Source organism: Archocentrus centrarchus, chromosome 24 (assembly GCF_007364275.1).
Source record: "Archocentrus centrarchus isolate MPI-CPG fArcCen1 chromosome 24, fArcCen1, whole genome shotgun sequence".
NCBI lineage: Eukaryota > Metazoa > Chordata > Actinopteri > Cichliformes > Cichlidae > Archocentrus > Archocentrus centrarchus.
The window spans coordinates 35,591,181-35,597,234 of NC_044369.1; positions in this window are offsets into that span (position 1 = coordinate 35,591,181).

A 6,054-nucleotide genomic window follows, 5' to 3' on the forward strand; every position below is an offset into this window, starting at 1 on the left:
TGGATGGATGGGTGAGTGATGGATGGATGGATGGATGGATGGATGGATGGGTGGATGGATGGATGGATGGATGGATGGATATGTTTCTGCTTCAGTCTGAAGAACACAGTGAACATCATGTTCCTCCTGCTGAGGTTTGAAGTCAGAGCTTAAAGGCTTCACAGGTCGAGCTTTGACATTTCCTGAAGAACGCCTCACTTATTTAGCTTTGAAATAAATTATTGATTTAATTGACCCCTGACTGTGCTACTTCCTGCTCTGTGCAGGACCAATGGGTGATTGAACCAATGGGTTCAGTCATCATGTTAGGCCAGGTAATCACAGGTGAGCCCCATATGTTGGTGTCTCCCCTGTTCGAGGTGTAGATGCCGTGAGCTGTTTGTGAATGAGCTGCAGGCAGGTTCTAGGCCAGGTTAGTTTCCCTGTCAGTCCTTCTCCACAACTCGGAGCCTGCTGTCCAAGTACTAAATAAATGTTCTTTTGCTCCTTTCCTCCTGTGATTTGATCAAGGTTGAAGAGGCTGAGATGGAGGTGGGACAGAGAGCAGGCAGGTAAGCCAACCTGGACAGGTAAGGATTCGAGTTAATCAGGGGGAAACACACATCATAGGGAACTGGAAACATTGGGAGTCTGAGTGATACTAACATAAAGAGTGACAGACTACTGAGGTGAGGAGGGAGTGGACGGTCATTCGAAGGGTTCATGTGAGAGCAGACAGACCAAAACCTGAGAGAGAGAGAGAAGAGACAGAAACTGAGTTTCCTTTCCCACCATAGACTCTAAGAGGACGGAGCTCACCCTCACAGCAGTGGCGGATCTAGGATTTTTCTGAGTAAGGGGTCATTAAGGGGCCATGGTATTCATAGAGGGGCCAAGTATTTGTGGTAGATGTGGTGATATACAGACCAATAAAAAATGAAAGCCATTACATTAAAGTTATGGTAAATCTTATCACCATGAGTTGTAAGAATCCAGTGAACTTATGTGCCCTTTCACTAGATAACAATATCAGACATTTCATACATTACAGCATTAACTGTTGTTGCTCTCCCTAAATGATTTCTGACCTGATGAAGAGGGACTGGAGGTGCTCTGCTCCTGACCAGCCTCTGGTCTGCTGTGTCCTGCTGCTCTCTCCCTCCTCTCACCCTGCTCATTTTCAGCTGCAGACTCACTCTTTGGCCAAAAACTGCTGAATTCCCACCTGAGACTGATCCTTTCTTTTCATATTCTTCTCTATCACTGCCAAACATTATAGTTAATGTTAACACACAAATGCAAATTACAAAGAAGTACATGAATTAGTGTTACATGAATTAGCGAAATGCTAACATTCATGTCCAAACACAAGTAGGGCCTCAGTTAACATTACTCTTAACTAACTTCTTAATTTAATGTTTGTCAGACTTACGCTGTGTGACAGCTGTGAGTAAAAAGGGATTTATGACTTATTATTACCAACAAACTCCTCAAAATGTAGACTGGCATCAGTTGTTGGTTGAAAAACATTCTCCACGAGATCGTCAGTGTTGCCAGATCTCGCGATAGAAACAAGCAACCAGCTCTATGAAAACAAGCCCAAAATAAGCTCAACTGGCAACCCACAACAGTGTGTAAAACTGAGGCTGCTTTTAAACAGTACAGCTCTATAACAGTGTAACTCATGTCTTTGTTTTGTCTCATTGTGTTTTGGAGCAGTGAAACCCATGTTTCTTAGCCTCATAGAAGAGAAAGGTGCCCAATTTTTTTGTGTGTTTCTTGGTATTAGCACGTTGAATTAAATCAGCACGGTGAGCACATATTTCACACTTGTAAAATCTGCAGAATGCCTTTGGTACGTCTCTCATCAGGACCGCAGCTACTTTCTGAGGTGTGTGCAGACATAAAATACAAGACTTCTATTACAGGCTTTTATTTTCCATCAATCACAAACAAAAAAAATGTGTGTGTATGGGGGGGGGCGACAGGAGGAGGGGGGGTGAAGGAGCACAGGGGTGCCCTAATCAGTGCTGTGGCCTCTGTTATTGATCATATCATATGTACAGCTGTTAAATACAGAAAATACCGACTACAGAAATAATTCGCTGCCCCTATGCATTGCATATAGTGTACACCCACTTTTTGTGCCACTGTCTGCCATCTGAGCTCAGATCCATTCTGTAAGGTGCCTCTCTTTCTCCCACTCTTCATTATATTTTTTCTATATTTTCCCCACTTACTGGAGCTCATTCTTACGCTGCCTCCTCACTCTGGGCTGTTATGAGTGTTTGTTTGGGTGTGAGCCCGGTCAATTTGGGATAAACAGAAACGGGGGCTTGGAAGGGACAAACTACCTACCACTCATCTTTTGCTTTATTACGGGGTGCTGGAGATAATCAAGGAGTTTCACTCAGAAGAAAGTCAAGCCCAAATAAGCAACTTCACATTCAAAAACAAGCCCAAAAAACTGCAACCCACAACTCACGAGATTTGCAAGAGACTTTAGAAAAAAACAAGCCCAAAGTCGCTTATAATGAGTGGACTTGGCAACACTGGAGATCGGTCAAATCTTCTTTTTTCTTCTGTAAGCTTTATTCACGCTGAGCATTCCTATTTGGCTCATTAGTGCTACTGGTGTTTTAGCATGGAACTGCATCCACCTATAATTTTACCCTCGCTCTCAGACAAAGGACAGATGAGTGACAGGACAGGGGCCCTTCAGGGGGCCGATTTCAATTGGGGCCAATGCCCCTGTGGCCCCGCCCCTAGAACTGCCCCTGCCTCACAGGTCTGTCCACAGATTCTCCACCCACAGAGGAACCTCATCCACGACCCCGTGGGCTCACTCCTACTGCTGGTGTCATCACTTTGCCCATTAAGGTTATGGGGTGTTTGTTGAACACCTGTATTCAATGACTTTATTGTACTGTGATTACATTCAGATTCAATTTAATATGATGTGAATATTTTTAATGATCTCAGACCATATGGAGTAAGATAACTGTCAAAAAGTGTGTGCACAATTCTAACATTCGTATTCACATAAAAACAATCCTAATCTGCACAGTTTCTCAATTATGAATACGAATGTTAGAATTGTGCACACACTTTGACAGTTATCTTACTCCATAAGACCAAAGATTTCCACTGTCATGGATCAGCTGTGTGGCAGGCAGGAGGGAGGACCCCAATGCAGGATACACAAAACTGAAGGTAAAACATCAATTCGGCTTTATTTTAGCGAGGGCAGAACAGAAGACAGGGCTGGACCAAACCAACGGCAGATACAGAACAACAGAAATGACTTGACTAGAACTCTGAGGCAAAAACAGGGCGCACACAGCAGGGGAACAAAGACACAGACAATGATAAGACGACGACACGACAACAGTCACTGAAAACACTGGACTGAATACACGGGGAACTGATGAGGGAAGAGGAAACAGGTGGGAGCACAGGTGATGCTGATTACCAAGACGAGACCAGGGGAAACAAAACTGAATACAACAGACAGGGACCAGACAAACTATCAAAGTAAAACAGGAAGAAAGGAGAGGGAAACAAAGACGCAGACTTAACACCGGGAGAATTCAATTCAATTCAATTCAATTCAATTTTATTTATATAGTGCCAAATCACAACAAACTGTCGCCTCAAGGCGCTTTGTATTGTGGGTAAAGACCCTACAATAATACAGAGAAAACCCAACAGTCAAAACGACCCCCTATGAGCAGCACTTGGCGAGAGTGGAAAGGAAAAACTCCCTTTTAACAGGAAGAAACCTCCATCAGAACCAGGCTCAGGGAGGGGGGGTCATCTGCCGCAACCGGTTGGGCTGAGGGGAGAGAAAGACATGCTGTGGAAGAGAGCCAGAGATTAATAACAATTAATGATTAAATGCAGAGTGGAGTATAAACAAAGTAAATAAGGTAAATGAAAAGAAACAGTGCATTATGGGAACCCCCCAGCAGCCTAGGCCTATAGCAGCATAACTAAGGGAGGGTTCAGGATCACCTGATCCAGCCCTAACTATAAGCTTGATCATAAAGGAAAGTTTTAAGCCTAATCTTAAAAATAGAGAGGGTGTCTGTCTCCTGAATCCAAGCTGGGAGCTGGTTCCACAGAAGAGGCGCCTGAAAGCTGAAGGCTCTGCCTCCCATTCTACTCTTAAGTATCCGAGGAACCACAAGTAAGCCAGCAGTCTGAGAGCGAAGTGCTCTGTTGGGGGGATATGGTACTATGAGGTCTTTGAGATAAGATGGTGCCTGATTATTCAAGACCTTGTATGTGAGGAGAAGAATTTTAAATTCTATTCTAGATTTAACAGGGAGCCAATGAAGAGAAGCCAATATGGGAGAAATCTGCTCTCTCTTTCTAGTCCCTGTCAGTACTCTAGCTGCAGCATTTTGGATCAGCTGAAGGCTTTTCAGGGAGCTTTTAGGACAGCCTGATAATAATGAATTACAATAGTCCAGCCTAGAAGTAATAAATGCATGATTAGCTTTTCAGCATCACTCTGAGAAAATAAGGAACTGGAAAGCAAAACATAACCAAACCCATAATCAAACCCAGAACAGAACAGACAAGATAAAGCAAAATCAAAACACACAGGGTCCAAAGGACCCCGGACAATGACATCCACACAGAGACAAACAAACAATACTGTCGAGTTCTTTAACAAATTTCCTCGTTTCAGCTGTAACTCGAACCGACTTGGATTCCACAGAGGACGCTGGCCAACTCAGCTCGATTATCCTTTATTTGTTCCAAACATGCATTTCAGCATTTAAAGGAAGTTAATGTAGGCTGAAAACCTAAAAAAGGGAAACACATATTCACATTAAATTTATAGGCATGTCACCAGTATGCCTAAATTCACATTCTTATACTTTAGTATTCACAGCTTTTTACCCAAGAATATTTGTGATATTTATCCTTTTTAATAAATAGATTTATTATTGAGTTCTGAAATGAACTCAATAATAAATCTATTTATTCAAAAGTTTTAAACTAATGGATTTCACATTAAAGCAAGTATGTATGTCAGTTACTTTAAGTAGAGTAGACAGTAGACAACCTTATTGTCATTCATTATACACCCAAATGTATGCAGAACGAAATTTCGTTGCATTTAGCTCGTACAGAGATTAAAAAAAACCAACCCAAACATCTTTCAACACAATCAATTCAAGTCAAACAATTCGTTCAAGGGAAACTCTATGAATGAAACTAAACATGCCACACTTTAAATCATATTTAGTTCAGCAGTGAAAATCAAGCAAATCCACACCTACCAGTGGATCACTGGTCTCCCAGCACACTGACACACAGCTCTCCTCTCTGCTGCTGCATTCTGCCATGATGGTTACACAGAGAAACTTGCGCACCTGAGGAGGGCTAATCACTTCCCTCCTCATCTGCCGTAGACCTGAGGCCTGCAAGCTCATGCCAAGGCATTCAAAATAAAGTAATAAAAATATGATAACATACATGAGTGGCAGAATGATTTTTCTTTCTTTCTTTCTTTTTAAAAAAAATATATAGCAACTTAACAAATACAAAAAGGAAATATGAAGGCTTCTTCCACAGGAGGGGGACAGGAGAGAGGCCACACCTGTGAGGCAGACAGACAGACAGGCAGGTGGAGGAGGAGGAGGAGGAGAGCAGCTGACCTTCAGCCAGCAGAGTTTCAGTGTCAGAGCTAATGAAACTTCAGACCCTATCATACCGTGTGACTCTGCACCTTTGGCTGCAGACCTGGGAGTGCTGCCTCCTGATTGGACGGTTTTCACAGGTAGTACACGGTCTGCAGATTGTTTCTATTCTGCTTTTTATCTTATTTTTATATGTTTGAATTTGTAGAACCTTTTCTGTGTTGTTTTGTTTTGATGTAATTTTATGTGAACGCTGCTTCTCTCAGTTTATCCGAAATGAGTCTGAATCTGTCAGTTAGTTCTGTCTGTTCTGATTTGTCCTGTGAACCTTGTCAGGCTGTTTTTTTGATGGACCAGTCAATCGGATCAATAACAGGAATCAGTTTGTAGTTTTATGAAGATCTGATTGAGTGTATTAATC